The 20,694-nt window shown below is 38.2% G+C and overlaps 1 protein-coding gene across 1 annotated transcript in view; it reads right to left on the reverse strand.

Moving 5' to 3' along the window:
- RNF180 (ring finger protein 180) overlaps positions 1–20,482 on the reverse strand; it is a 228,374-nt gene extending 207,892 nt beyond the window's left edge. Inside the window, exon 1 of the mRNA XM_011930131.1 lies at positions 20,375–20,482. The gene's annotated coding sequence lies outside the window, so the exon portion shown is untranslated. The remainder of the gene's footprint in view (positions 1–20,374) is intronic.
- Between the last annotated feature and the right edge of the window lie 212 nt (positions 20,483–20,694).

The following is a 20,694-nucleotide window of genomic DNA, read 5'->3' on the forward strand; positions in this document are numbered from 1 at the left end:
CATGGGGAAAAAACCTAATTAGAAACTAAATTATGATTTACATACTCATATAATTCTGGTTGAATCAAAATACTTGTCCTAGTATACAATACACTTCTATAAGCTTCTGCCCTTTCCCTAGTAAACTCTGAATTTACTCATAATTACATAAAGAAAATGAGATAAAGCAGTACTTTTTAAATGAATTATTATATTTATTTTTAAATAAAACTTTCTGAGGGTAAAACAGGACTTTGTTTATGAAAAGTACCAACTAACTCTTCTACCAGACAAACCCTATTATGATGAAAAATGCTGCTACAGGAATATAGCCAAAAGTTAGATTAAGGTGATAGCAGTGAAGGTGTTATGGTCAAATTCTAGATATATACTGAAAGTAAAGCAGAGATGATTTCCAGACAGATTGGATGTACAGTTGAGTCTACAAGGAGCTAAGGATCTCCAAATTCTTTGTCATAAGTAACTGTAAAGATGAAACTGCCATCAATGGGTATGGGAAAGGCTGCCAGTGAAGCAGAAAGGACAGTTAGGAGTTTGGTTAGTGACGTACTTAGGTATAAGATCTCTGAACAAAAGATTTAAATTTGGAATGGTTCTCTAAAGCCATGAAAATAAATGATATCTACCGGTTTGTGAGTATGGACAGAGAAAAGACCAAAGACTGAGATCTGGGTTTCCCTAAATTTTCTGGGGATATATTAACTCTCATTCATTTCCTCATGGATTTTGCAGCTTGGGAAATGAACTTACCTTTATCATGAGACTAGCATGGGACCTTGAGAACCTGTCCCTCCTGGAAACAGAGTTTCACACCGTATCTGCCAGGTGTTCCAAAGGTATCACCAGCCCAGGGATACTTTATATAAATTTCTCAGTTTGGAAGTCTTTGGCTCACCCTAATAGTATAAATTCAAATCCCCAAACCTGAAATTTAGGATTCTCAGGTGATATGGAGGATGTCAGAATCTAAAAATGAATTTAAAAAGAGAAAGAATCCAATCAAGCATTTATTGTACCTTTGCAATACAGACAATTTCATAGTAACCAAATAGTTGGTGAACAAAAATTCTTCAGTATAGAAGCACAGTGCTAAAAAAATGAAGGGTGATTATATTAAAATTACCATTTTTGACCTCTGATGAAATAATGCATCTAGATAAAACCATCAATAGATGCTAAAACAATTAGAAAAAAAAGATAATAAAGCACCTTATAATGGGCAAATAAGGCTGTTACCACTTACACTCAAATATCAAACCAAAATCACTAAAAACAGGACAACTGTATGAGTTTGCTAGGACTACCATAACAAAGTACCACAGACTGGTAGTTGAAACAACAGAAACTTATTGTCTCACAGCTCTGGAGACTAGAAGCCAAAAATCAAGACATCAGCAGGTTTGGTTTCTTCTGTGACCTCTCTCCTTGGGTTGCAGATGGCTGTCTTCTCAATGTGTCCTCACATGATCTTTCTTCTGTAGGAACACATACCCAGTAGGTCTTTATGTGTCCAAATTTGTTCTATGTACAAGGACACCAGTCAGATCGGATCAGGGCCCGCACTAACAAACTGATTTTAACTTAATCACCTATTTAAAATCCCTACCCTCCAAATACAGTCATGTTCTGAGGTACTAGGAATTAGGCCTTCAACACATGAATTTGGGGGTGCCCAATTCAGCCTAATAAAGCTATTATAGAGATTGATGTTTTAGAAAATCCATTAAAGAACACAGTCTGAGTTTCAGGACATGATATGTGGTTTGATGACTATATGTTACTATGCTGTTTATGAAACTATCCATCAAAAAATGTATACTTTCTGACTGGTCGTGGTGGCTCATGCCTGTAATCCCAGCATTTTCAGAGCCCAAGGCAGGCAGTTCACTTGAGGCCAAGAGTTCAAGTCTGGCCAATATGGTGAAACCTTATCTCTACTAAAAATACAAAAATTAGCCAAGTGTGGTGGCGCACACCTGTAATCTCAGCTACTCAAGAGGTTGAAACATGAGAATTGATTGAACCAGGGTGATTGAGGTTGCCGTGAGACAAGATAGTGCCACAGCACTCCAGCCTGGGCAAGAGAGAGAGGCTGTGTCAAAAAAAAAAAAAAAAAAGGTATACTTTCTCCCTTTTTAATAGGCAATAGGCCAGAAAGTGGTATATCCTCCATATATTTAAAACTAAAATTTCCACATATAAAACATGAAATCAAAGCATTAATATTATTTTTAAAACTAGCTATAATTTTTTAGTGTAGTACTTATTAAGTGCATTAGTTCCCTTAATCATCAAGATATTCCTATGAGGTAGGGACTGTTAACTCCATTTTATAGATGAGGAAACTGAGTCCTAGAAGTTAAGTGACTTCTCAAATTATTCCCACCACTTTGTGAGGAAGATGTTCTTATTTTGTAGTCTTGAGATTTCTAAGGATGAGAAGAGTGAGATGTATTGAAGTTCTGACAGAATTCTAAGATGATGGGCACATACTGGAATGGAGGATGCAACAAACATCACTGGTTGTCCTCCCCAACCTGCTGGCATCTTAGCTGGCTACAGTAGCAGAAGGCAAGGCAAGGAAGCAGCAACTAGCTCCAAGGTGGAATGTCAAGATCTACATTCAGTCTTGATCACCTTTTGGGTGACATCGGAAGTACTCTCCTTTAGCCATTCTAAAAATAAAACAGGGTCCAATACATTGACAGGGTCTGCAAAAACTCTGCACACACTACTATCTTGCCATATGAATATTGGTGGCCTTCTTTACTTTTAAACTTTTTCTTTGCTTTTGTGTACTTTTCTCCCTTTCTTTGGGAGTATGGAATCTGCATCAAGACACACCCAATTTGCTATCACTTATTCTCCTATAAACTTACTACTATCTGGCAGCAAATGCCTCTGGAGAAAGCTGTTCTATATAGTTCTTCAGCATGGATCTCCCTGAAATTCAGTGATACTCTTAGATCTTACACTAAGATAAAGATTTAGGTTATAATACTAAAACAGCCAAGCTGTCCCAGTTGTTTCTTCTCTCTTCTCATTCACTGAGGCCCTTGGAGGCTCCTGAAGTATGCAATTTAGCTTGTTTTCTTTAAATGTTTCCAGACACTAATATTTCCTACATTCTGAAGTTACTCAAGACTCTCAGTAAATTCAACACCCCTAGTTTCAAAATGAAATATTTAATGGTGATCAGTGAAGATCTTCTAATCCAATTGGATTGATTCATTTTGTGAAATTTCTTTAAAATAATTTTTTTTTGTGAATCATATTAAGAAAGCAGCAGTTGCACTTTTCCCTCATACAAAATCTTACAAGGAACCCCAAAATGTCAACCTGACCAAAGAAATTAAGGAGTTAAATATTTCACTATTTGCAGAGTTCCTGAAACGACAGTTTGAGCACTACTGATATAAAACATGGTGTTCATAAACCACTATCAGTCAAATTATTGAAATTAATGTTTTATTACAATTATTTTCAATAATAAATCTTCCCTCGTTCCACAGTATTTCAGAGGTTTCATTTCAGGCTGCTTTATTTCTTTTTCTTCGTACACACCGGGAGATTACAGAGAGATCTGCCCAAACTTTGGTGTCAGACAGACAAACTGAGGGAAACTACCCATGATTACTTTTCTGCCCATCTGTTTCTATCTAGGCAAGGGCTGCTGACATACAAAGCACTCAGTCCTGTTCACCTATCCTTAACAGGCCTTTACTACCTGATTTTTAGTTCAATATTCTTCAGAGAGGGCATTTTTCAATACCCTTTATTGCCTACCTATTTTTCTGGGAGAGGAAACCCTTTTAAAAAACTGTAATTGCCATTGCTACCACGCATAACCAACAGGGTTCTTTTTGTGTCAGATCCGCCAATGCTTTGTGGTACCTATGTGTGACAGTTAGTAATACTGAGTGTCAACTTGATTGGACTGTAGGACGCAAAGTATTGTTCCTGGGTGTGTCTGTGAGGGTGTTGCCAAAGGAGATTAACATTTCAGTCAGTGGACTGGGAAAGGTAGACAGACTCACCCTTAATTTGGGTTGCACCATCTAATCAGCTGTCAGTGAGGCTAGAATAAAGCAGGCAGAAGAACGTGGAAGGAGCAGACTTGCTGAGTCATCCAGCCTTCATCTTTTTCGCGTGCTGGATACTTCCTACCCTCAAACATCAGAATCCAAGTCAGCTTTCGGACTCTTAGACCTATACCAGTGGTTTGCCATGGGTTCTCAAGCCTTCAGTGACAGACTGAAGGCTGCATTGCTGGCTTCCCTACTTTTGAGGTTTTGGGACCCAGACTGGCTTCCTTGCTCCTCAGCTTGTGGAAGGCCTTGTGATCGTGTGAATCAATTCTCCTTAATAAAATCCCCATCATATATACATCTATCCTATGAGTTCTGTCCCTCTAGAGAACCCTACTACACCACAACAAATTCCCCTTCTGCCTAGTTACTTTCTGAAATTTGCTGGGAACACAGGAAATGAAAGAAATTCAGCAGTTTTTGCCTCACAGAGTAGTATCTGAGAGGCGAAAAGGGATGTCTTCCCATTTTGCCGCTGGTAGAGTTCTATGAAGGAACTGACTACAGGGGAAGAATAATGCCTTTTAGCCTGTATTTATCAGGTTCTTTATATCTTGAGGCAAGGGTGGGGTATGCAGGCGCTAAAGTAGAAAAATTCCTCTCAACCTAAGACCAAATGCTTCTTAATTAAGGTACTGCCTCCTGCTTTCTGTGTTTTTGAAGTTTTTAAATTTTGGTTTTGTGGTAAATTTTGATTTTATTCTACATCTTCATAGGAACTTAATGAAAAATGAGAAAAGGGTACATTGGAGGCTGCTAGCTGCCATTTCTGAACCAGGAGACTCCCTCATATAATTTTTTAAAAATTCATAATTTTACACAAATTTTAATGAGAAACTGTATGGCATGTTTACTTATTTATTTATTTATATCCTGCCTTCTCTACAAACACTTTTTGAAAGTAAGATATTATAGAAAGCTGCAAACCTTGAGCTCAAAGTTGTGACTATAGGCTGGGTCATGTTTCAAAAAACAGAGTAGAATAAAGTGGCAAAGTGATACACTGATAAAATTTTAACTTCAGTATAAGAAAAGAAAAAATTAATGACAACCCACAGACTGGAAGAAGAAATCTGCAAATATAAGCAAATGGTTAATAGCTACAATTAATTCTACAAATTTTTTAAAAGAAAAATATCCAGCAGAAAAATGAACAAGGAGTGTGGAAGTGCAGTTCCTAGGGGAGGAAACCCAAATGACCAACAATTACATAAAAAGTGTTCAACCTCACCAGAAATCAGTTAAATGAAAAATAAAACAAGATTCCAGTTCATACCCATCACACTGGGAAAAATTAAAAAGTCTTACAATACCAACTATAAAAATGATACGGAGCAACAAGAATCTCAAAAACTGCTACGGGGAACTAGGCACAACCATTTTGGAAAGCAATTTGGTAAGGTCTGGTAAAATAAAATATGTCTATCTGTGGATGTGCAGTTCTACTTCTAGGTTTGTGTATGAATAAGGAAACATATCATATGGGAATGTTCATTTTAGCAACACTTTGCAATAATATAAAAAACTGGGAACAACCCAAATCTGCATCCATTGATTTGATAAATATTTGTTCATTCATACAACGGAATACTACATCACAATAAAAAGTAATAAAGCTCTATGTATCTAGAAAAAAATCAAAGTTATTTTAAGTAAAAAGGCTGCAGAAATATACACATTAAAGAATAACAGCACAGTAAGAGTTATGAAAAGTTTTAAAGCATGTAAAACAAAGTAATATTTTGTTTATTGATACATGCATGTGTAGCAAAAGCATAGGAACATGCATAGGAATGACAGATACCAAGTTTAGAATAGTAACCTCTAGAAGAAATAAAAGGAGGCTTAAATTTTATCTGTATTTTTATTTCTAAAACAAAAAAGGAAAAATAGTAAAATAATATTTTCTAATGCTAAGTGGTGAGAACACACAGATGTTCAATATATTATTCTCTATATTGTAAATTTGAAATATTTTATTTAAAATTTTTTTATTTGTTTTATTAGGAATCTGCAAACCACATATTTTCTATCCCATATCATAAGTATTTGTGAATATGAAAAATATAAAACATTTGCTTTGAAGAGCACATAAAGCAGCATTAGATTTCCGTTTAAGCCTTAGTTACTAAAAAGTATGATATATACTGGGGAGTGTGGAAGGAGCAGCAACAACACTTGGGTCAAAATGATTACCTGTGCAAGCAGTTCTCATTTACTGAGCATCTGAAATATCTGAAAGGTTTTTTTTTTTTTTTTTTAAAGAATAGACGCTCAGGCCTCATCTTAAACCTGCTTGAATCAAAATGTCTACATTGAGGACCATATACACAACAAGACTGAAAACCACTTGTCTACGAAAATGACACAAAAAGAAAAATGAGCAATCCTGATTAAGAAAAAAACATGTAGTTGGAATGGTGAAGGTACCATTCAACCATGTAGTTGAATGGTAATGGCTATGTGGACAGTTCCATGTATTCTACCTATGCACTCTACAAGCAATGGAAAAATATAAAAAAACAAATTAAGAAGACACATTTAACAATACTACACAAGTTAATACCACAAGAAAAGGGGACAGTAGCTGTATTTCATATGCAATGTATCAATCATACCATGTTCTTGGATGTTAGTAACTGAATTAGACCAGAAAAACATAGGTGCCTTTCAAGAAATAAAAACAGCACAAAAAGGCATAAAACATTAACTGTAACTGAAACACTCTCTTGATATGATTACAGTGCTGGATATTCCTTGCTCCACATTCCAGAGTCTACTCTTTACTTTCTTAACTTTCCTCTAATTCCTAGGAGGTTGACTTTTGGACTGCTACAACAAGGCTCTCTGGCCTTTTGGCTTCCAATATTGTCTGCCAGTGGAAAGTTTCAGGTGGAGATGAAAGGACTACAAGAGTGTGAGGCTGGGGGTATGTATTCCCTGTGGTGCTCCCCTGTCAGATCACAGAAAGGCCAGAGTTCTTGTCAGGCAGCCTTTTCTTTTCTTTTTTTCTTTTTGAGACAGAGTCTAGCTCTGTCACCAGGCTGGAGTGCAGTAGTGTGATCTCAGCTCACTGCAACCTCAGACTCCCTGGTTCAAGCAACTCTCCTGCCTCAGCCTCCTAGAGTAGCTGGGCTTACAGGCACATGCCGCCATGCCCAGCTAATTTTTGTATTTTTAGTAGAGACGGGTTTCACTATGTTAGTCAGGATGGTCCCGATCGCCTGATCTCATTATCCGCCCGCCTCAGCCTCCCAAAGTGTTGAGATTACAGGCGTGAGCTACCACGCCCAGCCCCAGGCAGCCTTTTCTACATAGTTTCCATGTGGGTTTCAGTAATGGTCCTTCTCTTGCCTCTTCAGGCCTAGGGATGATAATGACTCTCACTATTGCTAGTCTTGGGGTGCTTCACCATCCATTGTTGGTTTATTTTAACCTAGAGACACCTATGTAAATTAAACTCATCTCGGTTACCTCATTTGAATATGTCATCTATTTTCTACCAGAACACTGACTGACATTACTAAGTATAAATTATGCTTTATACCAGAGTATCAGAGTAATAAATTTCTTCTGTAGATCTAATCTTATAAGCTGATCTATACCACTGTTAACCACTGTTCTAGGTATTATGTATAATTCAAGAAATAAAAAAATACATGTATATATATATATATATATGGCATAATTTATGCCTTTGAAAAAAATCTAGATAGAGAACAAACTCATGGCCAAAATAAGTGAAATAATTAGGAACACAGAAAATAGCTAGCAATTAAGCAGTATTAGATAAACTAAGGGCAAGAAACAAGAACTAGGGAGTCAGGGAAAGCTTTGTGAAGAGAGTAGTCTTCCAGTTGGGTCTTAAAGTATAGAGGGGATTTAAACAGCATTAGCCAAGTAGAATGAAGAGATATGGACATCTAAAACAAGGAAAATAAATACGCCAAAACACTAAGTTGGGAAAGTGTAAGGTTGTTCGACTAGCAGTAAGTATAATGTTTGACCTGAGCAGAGAAAGCTTTATTTCTGACTCTACAGCCTTATTAGTTCTAAGTCAGACACATGTAGCTATACAAGTATCTATTATACACTTTACGTATCATCAGAAAACAGTCTGGGAAATAACAAATTCCACCTTGAAACCAAAGATCTGAGCAAAATTTGGCCAGAAAGATAGAACTTCTCCTCATGCAGTTAATTTCTAACTCTATTAAACAAACTTTGAGTAGACAGCCCCCAATTTACCTATAATACCATTGGCTCACAGATCTATTCTATTCATTCCTTGCTGCCCAAAATATGTGTCCATACATCAATTTTGGCCTCTAGGATACATTTTTTCAACAGGTTTCTGAATAGGCTAGGCAATTCTCATTCAGAACAAGCCTCACTGTTTATTTCAGCAATTTTATCAAGGATGTTTTAAGGCTGCTTTTAAACAGCTGTGGCTGTTTCTAAGGTTTTCCAGATATCGAACCATCAGTGAACTAATCAGGTAAAGAGATTATAGAACATAAGGACAGTTCAATTACTAACAGAATATTCTCCAGTATTTCTGCTTGCTATGGAAAAATTTATCAAGATTTAAAAACCCCAGGAGTTCCAATTTCCTCAGCCAGCCTTTTTATGAAATTCAGCCATCATTTCTCAATAATTTTCTAAAATCTAAGAAAACAAGAAAACACCTTGTTAATAGTGATGTCACCAAGATGGCTGACTAGAGATACCTGGCATTCCCCGCAAAAAGGGACTTTTTCGTGAAGAGATTAAAAAGAACAATATAAAAGATCAGCACAACAGAGCTGGTTTTCTGGAAAGATAAACAAACTTGACAGAACTTGTAAGAAAAAGAAGATAGGAGGCTCAAATAAAATTATAAATGAAGAGGTGGATATTACAAATGATACTACAGAAATACAAAGGAAAATATTATGAAAACTATACACCTACCAATTGGAAAACTGAAAAGAAATTGACAAATTCCTAGATACGTACAACCTACCAGGATTGAACTATGAAGAACTAGAAAACCTTTACATTAAGACCAATAATAAATGAGGAGATTGAATCAGTAATAAAAAGTCTCCCATCAAAGTAAAAGCCCAGGATGTGATGGCTTCACTGCTGAATTCTATCAAACATTTCAAAACTAATACCAATTCTTCTCAAAATTTTCCGGGATTTATAAAATCCTAAAGAGTCCTATCAAAAAACTGTTAGAACTAATTACCAAATTCAGTAAAGTTGTAAGATACAAAATCAATATATAAATTCAGCAGCATTTCTATGTGCCAATAGAGAATTATCTGAAAAAGAAACCAAGAACGCAATCTCATTTACAGTAACTACAAAAAATTAGATACCTGGAAATAAATTTAACCAAGCATGTGAAAGATATCTATTGTAAAAGTTATAAAATATCGATAAAAGAATTTGAAGAGGATGCAAATGTAAAGAAAGATATTCTGTGTTCATGAATTAGATTGTTAAAATGTACACACTACTCAAGGCAACCTATAGATTTAATGCAATCCCTATAAAAATACCAATCACATTTTTCAAAGCAATGAAAAAAAATTCTGAAATTCACACAGAACCACAAGAGACCCCAAATAGCCAAAGTAATATTGAGCAAAAAGAATAAAGCTGGAGATCATATTATCTGACTTCAAAATATACTACAAAACTATAGTAATCAAAATGGCATGGTACTGCTATAAAAATAGAAAGGCCAATGGAAGAGAATTGAGAACACAGAAATAAATCTACACACAACCAACTGATTTTTGATAAAGGTATAATAAGCACATGTTAGGAAAAGGACTGTAACTTAAATAAATGATACTGGAAAAACTGAATATCCACATGTAGAAGAACGAACTAAACCCCTGTCTTCTACCATATAAAAAAAAAAAATCACCTCAAAATCGAAATGGAAATGGATTGGCCAGGTGCAGTGGCTCATGCCTGTAATCCCAGCACTCTGGGAGTCTGAGGCAGGCAGATCACCTGAGGTCATGAGTTCAAGATCAGCCTGACCAACATGGAGAAATCCCTTCTTTACTAAAAATACAAAATTAGCCAGGTGTGGTGGGCACATGCCTGCAATCCCAGCTATTTGGGAGGCTGAGGCAGGAGAATCACTTGAACCTGGGAGGCAGAGGTTGCAGTGAGCCAAGTTCATGCCACTGCACTCCAGCCTGGGCAAGAAAAGTGAAACTCCATCGAAAAAAAAAAAGGAACTGGATTAAAGACTTAAATGTACAACCTGAACCTATAAAACTACCAGAAGAAAACATGAGGGAAATGCTTTATGACCTTGGTCTAAGCAACGATTTTTTTGGATAAGACCTCAAAAACACAGGCAACAGAAACAAAAATAGACAAGCAGGATTATATTTAACTAAAAAGTTTCTGCACACCAAAGGACACAATCGATAAAGAGAACCTATAGAATGGGAAAAATATTTGCAAACTATGCATCTGAGTTAATATCCAGAAGATTCAAGGAACTTAACTCAATAGCAAAATAATAATCTGACCAAAAATGGGCAAAAGACCTGAATAGATATCAAAAGAAGACATATAAATGGCCAACGGGTATATGATAAAATGCTCAACGATCACAGTTTGGGAAATATAAATGTAAATTAAAACCACAATGAGATATCATCTTACCCCAATTAGAATGGCTATTATTGAAAAGACAAAAAAAAAAAAAAATGCTGGAATGTATATGAAGAATGAGGAATTCTTATATACTGTTGGTGGGAATGTAAATTTGTCCAGCCATTATTGAAGACAGTATGGAGGTTCCTCAAAAATTAATGATGAACTACAACATGATCCAGCAGTCCCACTACTGGGTATATATCCAAAGGAAATGAAATCCGTATGCTGAAGAGACATCAGCACTCTCATGTTTATTACAGTACTATTCACAATACCCAAGATACGGAATCAATCTAAGTGTCCATCAAAGAATGAATGGATAAAGAAAATGTGGTATATATACACAATGGAACACTATTCAGTCAAAAAAAAGGCATGAAGTCCTGCCATTTGTGGCAACATGGATAAGTCTGGAGGACGTTATATTAAGTGAAATAAACCAGGCACAGAAAGACAAAATCTGCATAATCAAACTCATGTGCAACCAAAAACAGTTGATGTCAGGCTGGGCATGCTGGTTCATGCCTGTAATCCCAGCAATTTGGGAGGCCAAGACAGGAGGATTACGAGGTCAGGTGTTCAAGAACAGCCTGACCAACATGGTGAAACCCTATCTTTACTAAAAATACAAACACTAGCTGGGCGTGGTGGCACATGCCTATAATCCCAGCTACTCAGGAGGCTGAGGCAGGAGAATCGCTTGAACCCGGGAGGCAGAGGTTGCAGTGAGCCAAGATCACGCTATTGCACTTAAACCTGGGTGACTGACTGAGACTCCATCTCAAAAAAAAAAAAAAGTTGATGTCATAGAGGTAGAGAGAACAGCAGTCACCAGAATTTGGGAAGTAGAAAAGGGGAGAGAGGGGAAAGGGAAAAGGGAAAGGGAGAGGGAGAAAGATTGGTCAATAGGTACAAACTTGCAATTATGTACAAGGAATAAGTTTTGGTGATCTACTGCATAGCAAGGTGACTATAGTTAATGATACTATATTGCATATATTTCAAAATAACCAAGAAGAGAGAATTCTGAATGTTCTCACCATAAAGAAATGACAAATCTTTGAGGTAATAAATACCTTGATTTAATCATCATACAACATGTACATGTATCAGTACTGTACCCCCAAATATGTACAATATATGTGTCAAAAATGTGTCAATTATTGTTGCAGGAAGTCAGGGAGCCCGAACGGAGGGACTGGCTGAAGCTACGGCAGAAGAAGATAAATTGTGAAGATTTCATGGACATTTATTAGTTCCCCAAATTAATATTTGTATAATTTCTTATGCCTGTATTTACTGCAATCTCTGAACATAAACTGTGAAGATTTCACAGACACTTACCCCTTGTGATTTTCTATGCCTGTCTTTAATCTCTTAATCCTGTCATCTTCTTCATAAACTGAGGAGGATGAACGTCACCTCAGGTCCCTGTGATGATTGTGTCAACTGCACAAACTGTAGAGCATGTGTGTTTGAACAATATGAAATCTGGGCATCTTAAAAAAAAGAACAGGATAACAGCGATGTTCACGGTAACTTTGAAGTGGCCGCTGGTGAGCCAGACAGAACAGAGCTATATTTCTCCTCTTTCAAAAGCAAATAGGAGAAATATCGCTGAATTCTTTTTCTCAGCAAGGAACATCCCTGAGAAAGGGAATGCGCCCTGAAGGTAGGCTTATAGAAGGCCCCTTTAAGGCGTGCTATCTTTTATGGTCGAAGGGAAGGGATGAAATAAGCCCTGGTCTCCTGTAGCTCCGAGGCTTATTAGGACGAGGAAAATTCTCGCCTAATAAATTTTGGTCAGACAGGCTGTCTGCTCTCAAACCCTGTTTCCTGATAAGATGTTATCAATGACAATGCCTGCGGAAATTTCATTCGCAATTTTAATTTCGCCCCATCAGGTGGTCCTGTGATCTCGCCCTGCCTCCATTTGCTTTGTGATATTTTATTACGTTGTAAAGTATGTGATCTCTGTGACCCACACCCTACTCGTGCACTCCTTCCCCTTTTGAAAATCACTAATAAAAACTTGCTGGTTTTTCGACTTGGGAACATCACAGATCCTGCCAACATGTGATGTCTTCCCCGGGCACCCAGCTTTAAATTTCTCTCTCTTGTGCTTTTTCCCTTTATTTCTCAAACCAGCCGAGACACTTAGGAAATAGAAAAGAACCCACATTAAACATCGGGAGCGGGTTCTCCCGATAAATTATAAATAAAAGTATAGTGAAATTAAATGGCTATTTACAAAAATATGACAATAAAAATTGTATATACATTCAAGAAACATGTAAAATGATTCTCATTTAAATGTTATTGGGTGGGTTCTACTTTGGCTGGGAATTCAAGTAATTAAAATTTATCTCTGTAAAAGAAAATAAAAACCTTAAGTAAATGGTTAATATATACTGTATCAAGGATATTTAGTTTTGGTTAATATGATTCTATTTTTTGTATAGTTTGTTGTATACTTAGGGACAACAACCTAACAGGCAAGGATGCAAGGATGGCAATTTTTCCAGATCTAAGAGTCACTACCAGGATCATTATTTTTCATTTCCCAGTGGTTCTAAACCCAAATACTCTTTTGCCCCAGGTCCCCCAAATTCTAAACAGTTCACAGTGGTAGAACTGTGTTCAGTCTTTTTTTAGCATTCCCACTGACCATGATAGTCAATATCTATTTGCTTTCACCTAGAATAATCAATAATGTACCAGGACAGTCATGCCTCAGGGGTTCACTGAAGCCCCCTCCTACTTCTCTCAAGTGCTCCATTAAGACTTGAGTACACCTTCTAGTATCGAGGGTCAGCTCTCCCGCAATACATAGATGACCTCTTTGTTCATGCACTGAGGAGGCATCCTAAGAGTATTTCATCTACCTATTAACAGTTAACAGAGAAAGGACACAAGGTCTCCATAGAAAAATTATATTTATCATCAGATACTATTTACTATTTAAGACATGATCTAAGTGCTGCAAGTATCCAAGTCTCCTAATAAACTTAGACTTATCCATGATTTTCCCAGGCCCAGAACTAAGAGACAACTTAACATATTAGTAGAGTTAGTTGGATATTGCCATCTACAGGTTCCTAAATGTTTACTCTTAGCATCCCAACTTATTGAACTCACTAAAAATTCAGTCCCTAAACCCATTCCTTGTGGGGGCTGGGGGAGGGGGGACATGAGGTAGCCTTTGTAGAATGAAAAAGGGTAGTAAAACGACCCCCAGTCCCCTGCTTTAGAATTGCCCAATGATTGAAAACCTTGAATCTTTTTTGTACATTAAAGCAGGCATTGGGGAATACTCGCACACATACCTGTGCCTGCATTTTATCTAAAAATCAGTCTGTCAGCATTTACACTGACAGTCACTATGCATTTGAAGTGGTTCATGATTTTGAAACACTTTGGAAGCAAAGAGGTTTCCTCACTCCTTCAGGCATACCAACAAAAAGTGGCCCACAAGTTGATAAACTCCTTGCTGGATACTGATGCCCAAAGCTGGATACTGTTATAAAAAAAGAGGCTCAAACAAAGAGAACTGAGGCTGAATATCAGGTAAATGTCCCAACTGATGTTCGTGCCAAAAATGTTACCCAACTCTGTGAGGTCTTTTGTCTATATTCAACAGCTGGAAACAGTAAGGCATGCTCCCTGCTACTTATCTTTGCCTCTCTACAACCAGATGCTATTAGTTATTGGGGGGGAGGGGGAGAAGGTCTCTACAAATTAAAATGAATTTTGGGAATGAGAAGGATGCATGAGAAGGATGTTCTTGTAATTTCCTTTCCAAGTTTTGGGAAGGCCAAGACAGCTACTTGGTACTCCAAAGGTCACTTAAGGGGTGTTTGTTATGCCTCTTACATTCCCTTATCCATAATGGTACTGATAAGATAGATCAAATGATCAAAAAGTTTTGGTGGGAAACTTGTTATAAAGTTATAAAAGCTATTTAAAATCAATATTTAACCTGGCAAACTCATACTCCAAGAAAGTCACTTTATGTTCCCCTGGAATGACCGGCCCTCACTCCAACCATTAGGCCCATTTGAACATGTACAATTAGACTTCATCCACTCCCACCAAACATGTACTTGCAATAGTCTGTATGTGCCTGTTATAATCTGTGTGTTCTATGGATGGGCTCAGGCCTTCCCAGGTCAAAAGGCTGACAATGACCTTACTGTAAAACAAAAGTAGTACTTCACATCTGGGGTATACTGAATGCCATTTCAAGTAACTGAGCCACTCATTTTACTGGAGAGTAATTCATACACTACTTAAATTATTATAAACAGTCTAGCATTATCACTGTCCTTACCCCCCTCAGTCCTCTGGTAAGGTCAATAAAACTAATGGGATACTTAACCTCAGAATTTCCAACTTATCTGAAATCACTAGCCTTCTTTGGCCTAAAATTCTGTCTCTGGCTCTTATGACTCTTCAGAGCAACAGTGCTGGAAAACACAAGTTAAATTCTTATGAAATTATTGCTGGTCAGTCTATATCTTTGGCTACTACACCAAATGTATATCCCTAATTGACCCATGTTGAAATGACCCAATACTGTACATTCTACTATGCTAAAAGTTATCACCAACAGGTAAAGGAAGACTTTCAAGACACAGATCCAAAAAGGCTTGTTGGATCCTGGTGATTGGGTGTTGTGGAAATGCCATCAAAGAAAGACTGCTTTTGAATCCCCTGGAAAGGACCCTACCAAGTGCTCCTGACTACAGACACTGCAGCTAAATTCAAAGGTGTTGACCCCTGGATTCACATCTCCCTCATAAAAGACCACCTCTGATGCCACTTGCTTCTCTTCTTAAGCCACAGACCTTAAAAAATCAGGTTAACCAGGATAAGAAGTTGATGACTTCACACTGTGGACGGCTTTCCCCAAGACATCAGAAAAAGATCCTCCATCATCATAAGACTTATCCCTCTTAATTTTTCCTTACTTATGCCTTTTCCGCTTGGCAGGTTAATATTGTCACAACCAGTTGCTTCCGTAGGTAACTTCACAGAGTGTTGGATCTGTCCTGCCAAACCCAAATCTTTACATAACTTAAAATATCTTTTAGTCCACTCAGTGGCTAACTTAAAAACATCCCTAACACAACTGCTTGTTCAAATTGTACTACTGGTCCCTGTTATAGAGTCAGATTTCTAGATCCACTTGTTCTCTCTCCCTGTTTTAATTTAATCCAGTCATGGGATACAAGAACCAAGTCCAAATGAGTGTATCATAAGACAGGATTGTACCAAAAGCCTGAATAGAGTTTCTTGCAAACTGACTTATGTGCAAACATATTACAGTTATTTTAACCTATAAACGCTGCTTCAGCTTCTTGGCTAGAAACTGCTAAATCCATCATTCCAAGCAATATATCCATGAACAACAGAACTGGAAAGCAGTCATTATGTGCACCCACAGGGTGTATCATTATTTGTGGATAATTCTGTGGCCAACCTTATACACAGGCAACCTCATGCCTTGACAGGTAAAGGATGAAGGGCCAATGTGGGCTGAAAATCTTAATGGTAAGTTTTCACTCCACAATCCAGAAGTGGAACACTGGCTCACTCCTCCTAATCTATGTCATAGATTAAAGAGAACACTGCCAAGACGCATTAACCCTTTTGGATGGGCTTTGTTAGGTCCCCTTTCCTATGGCTTGGAGTAATACAAATGAAGAAATGATTAGAATTTATCCCTCACAATAGCCTCTATAGAAGATTCTACTGCAATGCTATAGCTGCACAAGACTTCTTTGAATTCTCTTGTTAAAGTTATACTAGATATTAACAGAATTGCTCTAGATTTCTACTGGTCAAAGAGAGAGGAGTCTTCGCAGTTGGTAACACTTATTGTTGCACACGGATAAATTCCGGTATTATAGAGACTCAGTTGCAAAAAAAATTAAAGAACAGACTACTTGGTTAAAATGAATGGATTCATTGTCTGTCTCATTCTTTGATCTGTTCAATTTTAGTTGGTTTGGTTCATGGGAACTTTGATTAAGGAGCACATTCCAAACTCTTGGTATTATCTTCCTGATAGTCATAACAGTAGTCTCCCTAGTGTGCTTGCATTCTCTCAAAAGTTTTAAATGACTGCATGCAGCAATCTGCTGAATGTCAATGATCTCTCTCCAGCTGATATGATAAAAACTCAAAGAAACCTATGATAATGAGGACACCTAACCTATTAGTGACATGTTGAGACTGAAAACCCAGAATGATAGTAACTGACAGTAGTGTTAATGCCCTAAGTTTTGGTCACATTCTCACTTAGGTGAAAGCTTACTGAAAGCATAGAATTGTTAAATAAAAATTTACAACAGGACATTGTTTTAGCGGAGCTCCTCCACTAGGCCCCAAGAGATCAAACCAAAAGGGAGTCACTCATGCTCAGTGCCACATAATCAAACTGAAACTTTAAGGAAGTAGGTCAAAGACCAAACTAGTTTTTCCCAAAAACAGGAGATTCACTGCAACAGGAAAGGGGTTAGTAAACCTGACTTGGCATAAGTAGTCCCTTCTGCTTTAACACTTAAAAGTAACCTTAAGTAATCTGATGTTAACCAACAGACTTTTAAAAATTACTCTGTTTCCTTGTTCCCACCTTACAAAAAACCAACTATTCTGCCATGCCTAAGGCATGGCATTCTATTTTATGGAATGAGATGCTACCCAATTTGAGAATTGCTAATAAAAGCCAATTTGATATTTAAACTACTTGGTCAAAATTTTTTCTTTTGACATTGGTGTGGTCAGGAAAGTCTGTTGCACACATAACTTTTTTGAAAATAGCAATTCTATATTTTGAGGCTATATTGCCTCGGCTGTATTACACTCAAAACATACAATATGGAGCCACATTTTAGTATTCAAAATTGTTACAAAGATTTAAATTTAAATTTATGTGAAATTCAAACTTCTCTATGAAATACACTCCCAATCTAACACTGTTCCAGTATGATGTGATCTACTTAATGTACTCTATTTAATATGTAAGTAAAATACATAATTTCTAAGAAATCAATGTGATGAAAAGAGATAATTGATAGGTTACAATAGAGACTACATACAAACATACACATACGTACAGAACTTCAGCCCACAGGTAAGCATTGTCCCCTTTGTAGTAGACTTCTGGGAAGATTGTAAACTTATTCTAATAATGTCTGTCATTATTTTAAACTATTTTTAAACTGCCCTTTTGAAACTGCCTTCGTAGCCATCAGGACAATCCTTTAAATATCCTTAATAGTGGTAAAATCTTGAAGGTAGAACTGAGTTTTACAACTATGTAGAAATCATTCTGCCAAATTTAGCAAAGAAAATAGGTACTCAAGCTGAACTAGCTTTTTGATTAAAAAATAGAAAAAACAAGTGTTTATGAACGTTATCATGAAATGTTTTTATTTTGCTTGTAAACTGACTAGAAATTTCAAAATATACAAAATAATTATGAATGGCAGCAGTACTACGGGAATAAGTGTTTAGCCTCCTGAGGTGACTACTTGGAATGACTACTCTTTAAAAATATAAACAACAGCATGTTTAAGGAGGGAAAATGTTTCAAGACTCTGCAATCACATTTCAAAGTTACAAAGCTGTTTTCTTCCATGGAGTTCAAACTACTTTCGAGATATTACTTCATTAATTCCCCAAATATCCCTATGAAGGGAAGGACAGATCACCATCCTTTTTTCAGATGGCCAAATGGAGGTGGTATAAGGGAGAGAGAACTGTGTTTATTCCATGAAAGCAACAATTAAGTCTAAGCATAACTGCCCCCTTTTACTATGTAGTTAGCAAAATTTAAGCGAAATTTTTAATCTTTATGCTCCTTGATGAAAAGACATTGTAAGAGTAAAAAGCATTATTATTCAGGTAGCTATGTCATAAAATATTACAGAAATAGATTAAAATGATTAATGTATTGCATTCTTGCCTGGAAGAATTCCTGCTTCATGAGGTGCTTATTAAAGAGGCTAGTGTCGGTCCTCAGACACACTCAAAAAAGTGCTAATTAAGTCTATTTTATCAAGAAAGAAAGCTTGTTTTTTTCAATATTATTTTTTGAATTTTCGAAGAAAAAAATCTTCATTTGAAAAACCAAACACATACAAAATGAAAGAGAGGAAGAAAAATAGACTAACAAAATACCACTGACAAAACGAAGAGCAAACCCTAGGGAAACTGCTAAATTTTTGATGGTTCCAGAGAGATAAAGTACAACGTAACACGCACAAAATTACGATATAATTTTCATTAAAATAATTCAAATGACTATCCTCCTAAATTTTTTATTGTTTATGAGAAAATACTTGCTGTTCAAATATTTCAGGAAATCTAACAGCTCACCTCCTCGATTCTACTTACTAAATATTTAGAGTCTCTGCTATTGTCACCAAGTACCTTCGGGCTGCCAGTGGCACTACATTTATACAGGAGATGAAAGTTTGACAGATAAAAGACAACGGAATTTTACTTCTTTCCACGACTCAAACGATACCACTCATTTGAAACCAGAGTGATTATGATCTTTCAAGTATCACTTTTAGGGGTACTATAACAGGAGTCTGAAAGGATTTGACTATTTTGTAAGAAAGATTTTAACAATTAGTAAATAAAAATACAATGAGCATCAGATCGTCCATCCTTGACCGCTAAATTTTGTTTGAGGCTAAGAGACCAACTGGACCAAGGACAACTCTAGTCAGACAAGTTCTAATCAGTTTCCACAAGGACTCACTGCTTAGTTTTGATATAATCACTTTTCCTCCTGGGTGCCTCAGCAGTCTGGTCTATAAAATGGGATAATAGTAACCTGTCCGCATAATGCACCTTTGAAGTTAACTAATGAAAGCTCTCACAGGTGCACTTACAACTATTAGATGCTACGAAAATAACGAGCACTATCTCAAAAAAAAAACCAAGGTAGTATATACGTGTTAGTGCTCATAGCAGCACTAGTAATTTCCCACCAGAGGACAATCTCCCCACCTCCGCCCGGATGCATTTCAGAGCTTATGACCTCTGCCTAGTAGAAAGTCGTACACTCCGGACCCAAGGCTGCAACAAAAGCAATTGCGAGGCCAATAATGAAATGGACCAGACAAAGGAAAGTGGATCCGTGCGGAAGGAACCGGCCGTGGAAGGGGGTGTGTGGTCCCCACAAGCTCCGAAATTAAACAGGACGCAGTTTCAGATCTCAGACCTGGAGAGTGTTCAGTACTGGACCCCTGGCACCCACCCTAACCTCCCCGGCCTCCTCCGCCACGCCTCCGGCGCCTCGCGTCTAGGGCTCAGCTTTTTCGACCCCGTGTGATTCCAACCTCCAGGCGGGCGCGCCCCGAGGCCGCTCGGAGAGTCTCAGGTGCGAAAGTTAAGCCGCCGCCGCTTCACCGGAGGCCCGGGCGAGAGGCGGCCAGGCCAGCGGCAGCCCTAGCCCAGCCCCTTGGCACGTCCCCGCTTGGGCCAACGTGGAGACCCGGGCCACCGCGGCTGGGCAGGGCCCGGCCGAGGCCAGGCCCCTCCGAGAGGCGCCGCCGCCGCGCTCCGCCCGACTCCGACCCGCCGGCCTTTACCTGTGTCCACGTCCCGGAGCCTCCGGCTTCGCGCCCCCTCCCGGCGCTCCCGGCCGCCAGCAGCCAGGCTTTGAGGAGTCGCTGCGACTCTGGCTGTAGCGGCGATGCCGGTTCGGCGAGACGGTAAGCGACAGGAGCCAAACCCCGCGGAAAGCGCTCTAGCTGTGCCGACAGCCCCGACCCCGCGGCCTAGGACGTGGCGCCCCGGCGCTCGCCCGCCGCCGCCAGCTGCCCTGCTCACCCCACCTCTACGGGTTCCCACCCGAGCTGCGCGTGGGCGGCGCCGGGCTTTGACCTCGCGCAGGCAGACAAGCGCCGCG

This window comes from Colobus angolensis, unplaced genomic scaffold, assembly GCF_000951035.1.
Source record: "Colobus angolensis palliatus isolate OR3802 unplaced genomic scaffold, Cang.pa_1.0 Scaffold84, whole genome shotgun sequence".
Lineage (NCBI taxonomy): Eukaryota > Metazoa > Chordata > Mammalia > Primates > Cercopithecidae > Colobus > Colobus angolensis.